Source organism: Myxocyprinus asiaticus, chromosome 48 (genome assembly GCF_019703515.2).
Source record: "Myxocyprinus asiaticus isolate MX2 ecotype Aquarium Trade chromosome 48, UBuf_Myxa_2, whole genome shotgun sequence".
Lineage (NCBI taxonomy): Eukaryota > Metazoa > Chordata > Actinopteri > Cypriniformes > Catostomidae > Myxocyprinus > Myxocyprinus asiaticus.
The window spans coordinates 29,109,258-29,122,456 of record NC_059391.1 but is presented as its reverse complement, the minus strand read 5'-3'; the positions used below and the strand labels follow the sequence as shown (position 1 = coordinate 29,122,456).

The following is a 13,199-nucleotide window of genomic DNA, read 5'->3' as shown; positions in this document are numbered from 1 at the left end:
TCACTAGAAGTGATTCAGAAAAAACGAAAAACACAATTTTAAAAAACGGCCCCCAAGAGCAAGTGCAAGCTCAGGTGACGGGGCCATAACTCACAGTTATCAAGACAGATACATCGCTATATGAGGGGGGGTAAAATTCTGAACAGTGTCCCAGTCTAAAGTTTATGTAAGGACTCGTACCACACCCCTGTCATTCAACATGCTTTAAGAACTCAGCTCTGGGACTAGAACCATCCGATACGAACAAAACACTTCCACTGCGCTAGAATCCTGTTGGGTCGCAGCCAAATAGCAGCATGATAAAAGTGACATCGCAGACCGTATCCTCAGCTCACCACACTGCACTCACACAAGAATAACAAATCCCCAGCAAGCCATTTATCTACCGGAGGCTTTGTTGAGGATCAAGGCAACTCAGACCGCAACAACACCTGATGCCAAACTGATTCTGTTGGATACTGAACACGAAGGGTTTTTCCTTCAATCACTGGATAATCTACTATTCAAATGAGAATCTCCAGGTAATATATCACCCCAAATATATATATATATTTTATGTAATTAATATTTTGCTTAAAGAACACAAAGCCTATATTTACTATATATTTATTTATTTTTATGGCATTATTTTCAGGACAATTAAACACATTTCCTCTCCAAATTCTCATTATCGTAGAGCAGAAAAACAAAACAAAAAAAAACTCATTGTCATTACTGTAACACTGAATTTTAATTTACTTAAAGCTGAAGTATTTAATTTCTGCGCCACCTAACGGAATTGCAAAAATAAACGTTGTTTTCAAAACAGCTTTCTGAATACGCCTCCCTTGGTCAAAGAGACAGTCCCGCCCCCAACTCACGCCACTGGTTGAGTAACGTTGTTGGGGCGGGTCTAAGCGGGGTTGCTCAAAACAAAAAGGGCTGAGCTTCCCAAAAGCATCGTAAGCCAAGTAGATCGTAGAAACCATTGGCGCCAATGGTCTCTACGATCAACTTAAGCTTGCGATGCTTTTCATTGCGCCACCGAAAGACAGTGCTTGAAGTTTAAAATAAAATTTTACCTATGAATGGTTTACTTATAGTTGTCTCTGCATATTACACTGGGATAAGTATTTTAACACAGGAAAATGTGACATACTTCAGGTTTAAATTCAATACAACAAATATTACCATTCCATATGGTTACACAAATGTACTTTAAAATTCAAATAGCCACACATTAACTGAACGGGAAAAGACCGAAATCTCCTAAACGGTTGGTTAAGATTACGATCAAAGAACATATTTCAAATCAGCAGTCAAATCTGAAAACACTGGTATCATAAATGGTGCTTCCTTACCTCATGTTATGCTAAAAAAAATGCAGGACTTCTTTTCTACATCTACAAAGATTTAAACTTGGTATTGGAGGAGGGAGTGTGGGATAGGATTCTAAAAAACGTCAAGTCTGCATCTAGAGATGCAGGGGTGCGCCTTATGCAACTCAAGATTTTACATCGATTCTGTTGGACCCCTCTAGATTGTATAGGCTTGGTCTTAAAGACACACCCACCTGCTGGCAATGCCAATCAGAAGATGGGGACACAACCCATGTTTTTTGGTGGTGTGTTAAGATCCAAGAATTTTGGTTCAAGGTTCAGAGTTTCATGTGTGACGTATTGCGAACTCAAATTTAATTTTGCCCCAGACTCTGTATTTTAGGCAATGGGGCGGTCATTAATATAGGGAATAAACACATAAAATTTGGGTTCTGACCAGTGTCATGATCACCAGACAAATTGTTTTAAGGGGATGGAAGTCGGCTGGTGCGCCCCAATTTCAGGAGTGGTGCTCGGAGATGGGGAGGATGGCGGCTTTTGAGGAAGTGTAATTTAGAAGACTAGGGAATTTGGACTCGATTGTGGGGAAATGGGGCGAATATTTGGCATTTTTGGAGGGCTCTCGAGGAGGAGCAGTGGAGAGAGAAGTTTAGTTGTTAATGTGTGTGATTATTATATATATATTTTTTGTGTGTGTGTATACACTCATGTGTGACCACAGGAATGTTTGTTGGAGGCCAGGGTGGGGTCAGGGATTGGGAGGGGTAATAGTGGGGTTTAATATTGATTCTGTGTATAAATGTTTTGCTTTTCTTTGTTTAATGTATGAATCAATAAAAAAATGTTAATCACAATATATATATATATATGAATATAAAAGTTAATTTCACCATATTATGGGATATCCTAAAATAGTCTGTGTTATGAAATATTTTATTTTTCCACTGTAATTCATGTTTGTTTTTATTTCATAATTTGTTCATTTAATGTGGGACTTTTATTTTGAAAATTGTTGTCCAGAAGCACTTGCCGTAGACATTCGCGTTGGTTTAACGTTCCTGTTCTCAGTTGACGCAGTGGCTGCATTGACAGGAATGATTTCACGGGACAGTTCAATCATTGAAACCCATCCTTTGATATATCCAAAGTAGCCATTAAACAAGTCAAGTTTGAGTTTCAAGCCGGCATTTGGTCTCATTATTATCTGCACAAATGTTGTTTTGATACTCTTTATTGCTGTGTGTGACAGAGTGAGATTCAATTGGAGCAGGGCACAGCGTGTGCTCTCTCTACTATTGCACAAAAAGAAACATGAATGAACATCAGAGAGTATATTAAAAGATACCATACACACACCAAGTAACAATCGCGCACCAGGTCTGTTCTCTGCTATCTGCGTCACCATAAACGTTACTTTTCAACGTATAAGAAAACATGCCGTTATTGCAAGCCCTTGTGATATGCATATCGCGATGTGTACATTTGCAATATTTCGATAAATTCGATATATCATGCAGCCATAATTGCGATTTGTTTTCCCCCCCTTTTCACCCAATTTGGAATGCCCAGTTCCCAATGTGCTTTTTAAGTCCTCTTGGTGGCGTAGTGACTCGCCTCAATCCGGGTGGCGGAGGACGAATCCCAGCTGCCTCTGTGTCTGAGACCGTCAATCTGCGCATCTTATCACGTGGCTTGAGCGCGTTGCCACGGAGACAGCGCATGTGGAGGCTTCACGCCATCCACGCTCAACTCACCACGTGCTCCACCGAGAACGAACCACATTATAATGACCACGAGGAGGTTACCCCATGTGACTCTACCCTCCCTAGCAACCAGGCCAATTTGGTTGCTTAGGAGACCTGGCTGGAGTCACTCAGCACGCCCTGGGATTTGAACTAGTGAACTGTAGCCAGCGTCTTTTTATCACTGAGCTCCCCAGGCCCCCAATAATTGCGATTTATTGAAAACATTTTAATTAAAAAAATCTTGATTTTTACCCAGCCCTAAAACATACAACAAAATTCTGAAATTAAAATGAATGTATTTTTCACAAGTATTTACTCAAAAAAAAAAAAAAAAAAAAAAAAACACAACAGAAATGGTTCATCCACTGACACGGCTGTAGGTACATTTTGGTAGCTAGATTGGCTAATAAATGTGCCTGATTAGCCAATGTCAATAATCTCAAAATTGCTAAATATTGACCTTGATATATTGGACTAATTATACACCCAGAACTATGCCATTTTTAAAGCACGAGTCAAAATTCACGTACGCTAATCCAACAACAGAGAGCGCCTGCGTCACAAAAATTATCATGTGTAAATCTCGAATAAAGACAAGTTACGAAGCTCAGATTTCAAGTACCTTTTTAGCACTTATCTGTACTAAGCCATAAGCAATCCAGGGCAACCATGTAACCCAACCCCCTGTCTCAAACAAAGCTGAGATTTGCTCAACGAAACGTAGAACTTGCATAAAAATAGTCCCACAAATAACTTCAGTACTACAACAGCTCTAAGAGCAACAGCACTCTACTGTACACTATGTAAAATTAATAACGAAACCCACAAACCCCAAAAATCTGCAGCCAATTTAGGTACTTTCCGAACACATTCATTTCTAAAACTCAATTCTCACTTCTAGAATGGTGAAAGGTACTCTACAGCAATAGGAGACCACAACACGCTCTTTTTTTTTTTTTTTACAGCTTTCTGTTGAAATGCGTCCACTTACCCAAACTGTACTTTCGGTTTGTGATCTGGTTATGCTCTATGGTGAACAGGTGTTTCACGTCACAGCTGTTTTATTGTGTTTTTGAGCACGAATGCAGGGTGCGAAATAAGGGGGGGGGGTTTGGCCCCCCCCCTAATAAAGGCTTGAATCTCCCCAAAGGACGTCAAAACAAGATGTTGGGGGGGGGTCGTAGAATGTACTCGTAATATGAAGCTTTATTTTTTAAATATGTACATTTCTATAGCTCTGCTTGATTTTAAGCTGTAATCTAGGCCACCCCTAAAATGGACTATACCATTGACATTGCCCGAGCTGTTCAAGTGATTGCACGGGGGGAAAAAAACCTTGTTCAATGACGTGTATTCATTCCGTGCATGACAGAGCGCAGACAATGTAGGTGTCTAAAATGCTGGTGTACAGTTCAGCTGAATGATAAAGTTTCCCTTTTTAACCTAATGTTGATTTTTCGAATGTATGAAGTAAGCTGTCTGCTGAAATTACGGAAAATAACCACAAATCTAACAACAAAGCTGAAATAAAAGTTTGCGCTTTACCTGTCAATCAGACAGGCTTGAAAGTTGCGTTCGTTACTATAGCAACAATATTAGGCTGTGGGCGTGTTTTCTCAATCATCATTGGCCGGTAGAAAGAAAAAGAAACAAAACTGTACCGCTTTATTTGAAATGAAAATAAGATAAATGTTCTCACATCAGACAGAATAACATTATTAAAAATAATGAACAGGGGGCATGGGTAGCTCAGTGAGTAAAGACGCTGACTACCACACCTGGAGTTGCGAGGTCGAATCCAGGGCATGCTGAGTGACTCCAGCCAGGTCTCCTAAGCAACCAAATTGGCCCGGTTGCTAGGGAGGGTAGAGTCACATGGGATAACCTCCTCGTGGTCGCTATAATGTGGTTCTCGCTCTCGGTGGGGCACGTGGTGAGTTGTGCGTGGATGCCGCGGAGAATAGCGGGAAGATTCCACATGCGCTACGTCTCTGCGGTAACGCGCTCAACAAGCCATGTGATAAGATGCGCGGATTTACGGTCTCAGATGCGGAGGCAACTGAGATTCATCCTCCGCCACCCGGATTGAGGCGAGTCACTACGCCACCACGAAGACTTTGAGCGCATTGGGAATTGGGCATTCCAAATTGGGAGAAAAAAAATGTATCGGTAACTCGTTACAATAAAGTTGAGTCTTGTGTATACATTAATATTACACAATTAATTAACATGAAAAATGAACAATATTTGTACACCATTTTTAATCATGGTACATGTCAATTTCTAGTACATACACTAATAAAGTTTAATATCAAAAATTAGTAATGAAACATCATTAAGAACTAACAGTGAACAATATTGTATGTATAAATTAATATAAAACAACCGCATCTGCCAGTTAGCCTCAAGGAACGCAACTATCCATTTTATACAACTATTTAGAGTCTTGGAACACCAGCAGAACATCTTTGGCAGTGAAGAGTGAAATTTAGGCAGAAGCTGTTATTTTGGACCCTGCCAAATGTCAAGAGACCGTAATATGCACAGACTGAACTTGGTGATGTTGTATAGCTGTAATGACTCAATGGCTTTGAACCAGCGAAAAAGCACCTCAGACCACTCAACCAATGCCAAGAGAGCTGGCAGATCCTCAATTATTAATGCAAAGAAAATGTTCATGCATTTTTTTGTGCATGTGGTTGGCTCTCTAATCACTCATGGAGCAAATGTCAACAGCATCTGATCTCATGTATGGAATATGCAGTTTTTCCATGCAGATTCCAAGAGGACTTGTGCGGTTTCAGGGCAGGAATGAGGAAATAGACTCCAAGGATCATTGTGCCCTTCAGCAAACTCAACATGACACAATAATGACAATGGTACTTTGATATATAAAATGGTACGGACTGATTTCCCTATTCATACTACTATGTACTTGTAAGGGGTTTGTATATCTAGCTAAATTTACTTGCGTTAGTGGAAATAATACAAATATTCCCAGACAGCACATGCACATCACCTAGACGTCTATATGATGTGTGTGTATACATCTGGAATAGATATTTTAATGTTGTTTGCTCATCTGCAATACATCTATAAGACTTTTCCTCTTGGATGTCAATAAGACTTTCATCAGACGTCTTTGAGACGTTTATGATTTAGAAAGATTGTAAATCAGATCTTTAGCAGATGCTAATTAGATTGTGATGCTTTCCAGATGAAAAGATCTAAAACAGACATCTCGGAGACATACTTTTGCAGTCAGAAGTTTACATGCACCTTAGCAAAATACATTTAAACTCAGTTTTTCACAATTCCTGACATTTAATCATAGAAAACATTCCCTGTCTCAGGTCAGTTAGGATCACTACTTTATTTTAAGAATGTGAAATGTCAGAATAATAGTAGAGAGAATGATTTATTTCAGCTTTTATTTCTTTCATCACATTCCCAGTGGGTCAGAAGTTTACATACACTTTGTTAGTATTTGGTAGCATTGCCTTTAAATTGTTTAACTTGGGTCAAATATTTTGTGTAGCCTTCCACAAGCTTCTCAAAATAAGTTGCTGGAATTTTGACCCATTCCTCCAGACAGAACTGGTTTAACTGAGTCGCAAACACTTTTTCATTTCTGCCCACAAATTTTCTATCAGATTGAGGTCAGGGCTTTGTGATGGCCACTCCAATATCTTGACTTTGTTGTCCTTAAGACATTTTGCCACATCTTCAGAGGTATGCTTGGGATCATTGTCCATTTGGAAGACCCATTTGCGACCGAGTTTTAACTTCCTGGCTGATGTCTTGAGATGTTGCTTCAATATATCCACATAATTTTCCTTCCTCATGATGCCATCTATTTTGTGAAGTGCACCAGTCCCTCCTGCTGCAAAGCACCCTCACAACATGATGCTGCCACCCCCATGCTTCACGGTTGGGATGGTGTTCTTCGGCTTGCAAGCCTCACCCTTTTTCCTCCAAACATAACGAAGGTCATTATAGCCAAACAGTTCAATTTTTGTTTCATCAGACAAGAGGACATTTCTCCAGAAAGTAAGATCTTTGTCCCCATGTGCACTTGCAAACTGTAGTCTGGCTTTTTTATGGCAGTTCTGGAGCAGTGGCTTCTTCCTTGCTGAGCAGCCTTTCAGGTTATGTTGATACAGGACTCGTTTTACTGTGGATATAGATACTCATCTACCTGTTTCCTCCAGCATCTTCACAAGGTCCTTTACTGTTCTGGGATTGATTTGCACTTTTCGCACCAAACTACGTTCATCTCTAGGAGACAGAATGTGTCTCCTTCCCGAGTGGTATGATGGCTGTGTGGTCCCATGGTGTTTATACTTGTGTACTATTGTTTGTACAGATGAACGTGGTACCTTCAGGCATTTGGAAATTGCTCCCAAAGATGAACCAGACTTGTGGAGGTCCACATTTTTCCCACGATGTCAATCAAAGAGGTACTGAGTTTGAAGGTAGGCCTTAAAATACATCCACAGGTACACCTTCAATTCAGTACACCTCCTATCAGACGCTAATTGGCTAACTGTCTAAAGGCTTGACATCATTTTCTGTAATTTTCCAAGCTGCTTAAAGGCACAGTTAACTTAGTGTATGTAAACTTCTGACCCACTGGAATTGTGATATAGTCAATTAAAAGTGAAACAATCTGTCTATAAACAATTGTTGGAAAAATTACTTGTGTCATGCACAAAGTAGATACTATAGTTTGCTAATATGAAATATGTGGAGTGGTTAAAATATTAGTTTTAATGGCTTCAACCTAAGTGTATGTAAACTTCTGACTTCAACTGTATGTGTTCTATCTAGGATGGTCTTTCCAACCTGGTGCCACGTCCAATTACTATGATTATAATTTGAATGACATATTTATGTACCAATGGCACTTTAACAATACTCCACTGTACTTTAAGAATACTATGGTATTACCATAGTACTTTATGTAATGATAGAGCGAGTATGAATAAATGTATTTGTGTTTGCTATTCGTATGTGTTAATATATTTGTGTACATATATATTTGTATTAGAACTTACAGTATGTGTATGTGTGTGTATACTCTCTCTTCAACACACACACACGTTGTTTAGCCGTTTTAGCTTTTGTGAGCACGAGTTCATTACATACTCTCAACTAACCGAATAAACCTTCACACAATTCAATCACAACCGTCCCATCACAACCCTAACATCAACACAAACACGAATATCACCCTCATATGTGCCAAATATTACTATTAAACCACAGAATCACTCCAAATTCTTTAGCATGCTAAGCTAACGGCGGATATGACAAAGAGCACTAGCATTAGCACTAGAGTTAGCATTCACCTTTATCTCTTTAAATAAGAAATAAACTAAAAATCCAGCTGTGTATAAACCGTTTTAACAGTTTAAACATACACAAAAACATCCGAGTTAAAATGTCAAACATGCACATTAGCTTCAAAACCCAAATCTACACATGCAAGTAGCTTCAGAACACATGTAAATATGTGGAAATCAAATATAATACTCTGTGTTTGTAAATGAATACATATTTAATTAAATAAATAAGTCTGACTGATAAAAAGGACATTTCAAGCGTGCAAAAGTGAAATAAACCCATAAGGTCACTGCTCCTGCTTCTAAAGACACAAATAAGTGGCAAGTACACAACATGTTCAGCACAACATGCATAAAATAATAAAGATGCGCACTTACCCCCCAAAGGGTCCAGTCCTGACTAGATGCATTCCATAGATCCAAAAGACACACCAAAAAATATACTCCTTTGAAAAAATCCCCTCCAAGAAAATTTTGCAGTGGTTACACACACATATTCACACTCATACACTCATGCACACACACTTTCATGCATGCACACACACACACACATACATACATACACACTGAAGATCCAAAGACAGGCTTGATTCACTGGACTGCTCTCCACACTGGTCCAAAAACAATTAAAGGAAAAACAAGCTGGAAAAGCCGCATTTTACACATTTCACCTTCCGTTTCGATCCCAGAGGGTGAAATACAGCAAGTGTCCTTAATTCTCGATCCAACAGATTCCAAATGATCACAGTATGTCAGAAATAATACACACAGTCAGGTATATGAAGCAGCGGTCCCTTCCACTGGAGCTCTAATGGCTTTCTGAAGCGAAGCAATCCAACATGAGCTCTTGCAAAACCCGGACACGCGGATCCGCGTGGAGCGAACCGACAGCGAAGTTCGCACAGCGAAGTTCGCACAACGATACCGCGTGCAACAGCGATCGCTACTGAATTGTATTTCTGCAAGCTCTAACAATAATAAAGAAAATAGAAATGAATCAAGGAGGTAAACTAAGCTGAAGGCATATGCTTAAATGTTTGAAATTAGTTTCGTAGACAAAAATATAATTGTGCCACCATATTAATTTATTTCATTATAAAACGAAAATTTAATAAAAAATATATATATATATATATATTTTTTTCAAATTGATGACTTGGAACAAATAATAAAGAAAAGCAGCCAATAAGTGCCCAACATAGATGGGAACTCCTTCAATACTGTTTAAAAAGCATCCCAGTGTGATATCTCAAGAAGTTGGTTGAGAAAATGTCAAGAGTACATGTCTGCAAATTCTAGACAAAGGGTGACTACTTTGAAGATGCTCAAATATAACACAATTTTGATTTATTTTGGATTTTGTTTAGTCACAACATAATTCCCATAGTTCCATTTATGTTATTCCATAGTTTTAATGACTTTACTATTATTCTAAAATGTGAAAAAAAAAAGTATAATACAGAATGAGTAAGTGTTTCAAAACTTTTGACCGGTAGTGTATATATATAAATATATATATTATTTTACACTTTCAATTAGTTATTTTTTTTAACCAGCATCAGTCCTGATCATAACTACCAAATATTCATTCATTTTCAGGATTTTAACCCTTTAAATGCCAGTTTGTTTACATAATGCCACTGTTGTTTTTACACACACACACACACACACACACACACATACACATTTCTCAATACACACATACAAAACACACTCTGACATCCATACCAACACACACACACACACACACTTTTATCTGCATCATTTATTCAGTTGTCCTGCAGTGCTCTATAATACAGCAAACAGAGAATAGGGGAAAAGCTTGTATTTGCTCCATAGGCTAAACATGAGAAAAATGGCGCCATCTGGTGGAAAATATTACAAATGTAAATTCTGAAGACAGGGCTCTGGAATGAAAGCATAATATCATAGAATTCATGATTTTATGCTTTAATGGCACTGGGACCAAATATTGCAGTTTTAATGGGTTTCAATGGGGACATTTTTGTCTTGAAGGTCCTGAGTGTGACTATTGTGTGTACACAGTGTATTATAGATGTATTATTGGAACTGAGGTTGAAATATCAAAATTCCCCCCAAAAATACACACCTTTGGCAAATGTTGCGTTAGTGCACGTTGGCATTAACAGCCAAAATGATCGAAAAAACAAAAATGAAAAAGACAAAAATGTCCCTAAAGTTGCACAAGGGTTAAATATAATATGTACAGGGTTGGGAGGGTTACTTTTTAAATGTAATCCATTACAAATACTGATTAACTAGTCAAATATAATCAGTATCTTAATCCAGTTACCTCGATAAGATATAATGTAATCAGGTTACTTTATCGTCATCATTATTATTATTATTATTATTATTATTAATAATGCCTCCAGTGTCTGTCCTCTGCTTGCTCATCCACAGTCAAACATCACCATCTAACGGTTGATTCCATGTTTATGTTTAAGGAGAATATTAATGACAAAAAATAAATAAATAATAAAAATAAATAAATACAGTTTTGTTTTAAAGAATCAATCGAAATAGATTTAAACCTTTTTAGTGTCTTGATTTACTTATTCCTACTTTCTGTGAGTTTTAAAATGTTACATTTGCCAGTATTTCTCCCTCACCCATACATTTGAACTTCTTAACGATACATTTATAATAAGTATCAAAATCAGATCAATTATCCATTGTACTTTTCCCCTAAGAACTTAATAACATGTTGAGTTCATCTGGTATTCGTGTGTACAATCTGGATTATTTTAACAAAGAAAAAAAAGAAATGCTGTCCCAATTACTGTTGTCATTACAACAGGAACGCATTTCAGAGAACAATTTTAGAGTTCCAATTGAAGTTAAGATGGAAATGAGAAGTCACACTAAAGTAGGCGTCCCGTGTACCGGAATACATCCGTTCACCGGGGGAGTAGTAGCTTCTCCGCTTCCATTCCTGCTCCTGCGAAAGCAATCAAAATACGGTCTGACGGTGAAATTAGAGAACACATATGACTAATTTTAGCTATCCTAGCTAATGTGATTTTCACGTGGGTCTTACCTTTAAATGCTTCTTTAAATCAGTGCATCTTCACAACTGGAACTGTAATGTTGTTTCCCTTTTCTCCATTGAAGAATGAAGAACAGAATGTCGGAATTTCCACAAAAATAATCATATTCCTCCAGAGGCCATTGCGATGAAACAGACCTTAATGGTTTGACCTCATTTCCCTTGAGAGCACAGTGTTGATGTGAGACAGATGTTATTTACACATGCGACAGTAAGTGGCGGCAGATTCACGTGAGTCATGAGAGACAACCAAACGTGCATCTGATCATACATGTATCTGTATTCTGTACTAAAGCAAGCAGCGGTCATTTTATGTCAGGAGGATCTTTTTTTTGTTATCGATTAAAAATTGTAATCCTGCTAGTAATCCCAATTTTTACCAAATGTAACTGTAATCTGAATACATTGTCTTTTTATGTAACTGTAACGGATTATAGTTACACAATTTATGTATCCTTATTACGTAACGCCGTTACAAGTATTCCATTACTCCCCAAGCCTGAATAGGTATACTTGAAGGATCAAATTGAATTGAGTAATATTTAACTAAATAAATGAAGGGCCTGGGTAGCTCAGCGAGAATTGACGTGAGTCAATCCAGGGTGTGCTGAGTGACTCCAGCCAGGTCTCCTAAGCAACCAAATTGGCCCGGTTGCTAGGGAGGGTAGAGTCACATGGGGTAACCTCCTCGTGGTCACTATAATGTGGTTCTCGCTCTCGGTGGGGCGCGTGGTGAGTTGTGCGTGGATGCCGCGGAGAATAGTGTGAGCCTCCACACGCACTACGTCTCTGCGGTAACGCCCTCAACAAGCCACGTGGTAAGATGCGCGGATTGACGGTCTCAGACGCGGAGGCAACTGAGATTCGTCCTCCGCCACCCGCCATTTGACCAAGTTTGAGAACTGGAAGAATCTCACGTCAGGTCATTGCATTAGGAAAACTTTGTGCTGCTTTAAAATGATGCCTGTTGTTGGACTTATAAGACAGATTTTTGCTTTCTTGGCAAGAGGATTACAATTACATTTTCAATCAGGAATAAAAAGCATAAAACCAAAAGAAAAAAAAAACTGGGTTTACATAATTTACTCTTAATGGAAGATTTTTCTTGATTGGAATAGCAGCTGCCCTTTTGTCTATGAAAGCAAGACGTCATATCAAACGATAAGCAACATTGTACAAGCGATATAAGTAGACGTGAAGTTTCTCGTCGAGCATGGAATGATAATCTCCTCTGTTTACTCGGGGCCCCGAGGTGGTTGGAAAATTGAGGCATTCCAAGCCAGTTGCACGGGAAACCAGGATCTGATAATGTTGCACTGGAGGGAGACGCGTGTGCTGTCAGCTCAGGGACAGAGAAGCCGGAAGAAGTGAATTAATGGGACAATTTTCACACTGTGAGGCCGGCAATCTTTCCCTGACTACTTCATCCAAACCCTCATCCACACAACAACCAATTTTACACTCACGGACATTTTCTCTCCAAACAAGAGAGTAGAATAGAAATATTACTTGAGAAAAGAGTGAATAAATAAGGAATCCATTCAAATGGTGTCATGTCCACTCTGGGCTTCAAGGAAAAGTTCACCCAAATGGAACATATTGTCATTATTTACTCGCCCTCATGCCGTTCCAAACCCGTATGCCGTTATATTTACCCGTGGAACACAAAAGGAGAAATTTTTAGAATCTTTTCCATGCAACAACTGTTTAAAGTGAACAC

At 38.6% G+C, this 13,199-nt stretch overlaps 2 protein-coding genes across 3 annotated transcripts in view; both read right to left on the bottom strand.

The window, feature by feature from the left end:
* LOC127437101 (zinc finger protein 609-like) overlaps positions 1 to 9,209 on the bottom strand; it is a 128,478-nt gene extending 119,269 nt beyond the window's left edge. For both annotated transcript variants that reach the window (XM_051691771.1, XM_051691772.1), the window contains exon 1: positions 8,788 to 9,209. The gene's annotated coding sequence lies outside the window, so the exon portion shown is untranslated. The remainder of the gene's footprint in view (positions 1 to 8,787) is intronic.
* LOC127437102 (integrin alpha-11-like) overlaps positions 1 to 13,199 on the bottom strand; it is a 563,744-nt gene that overhangs the window by 226,395 nt on the left and 324,150 nt on the right. The window lies entirely within an intron of this gene.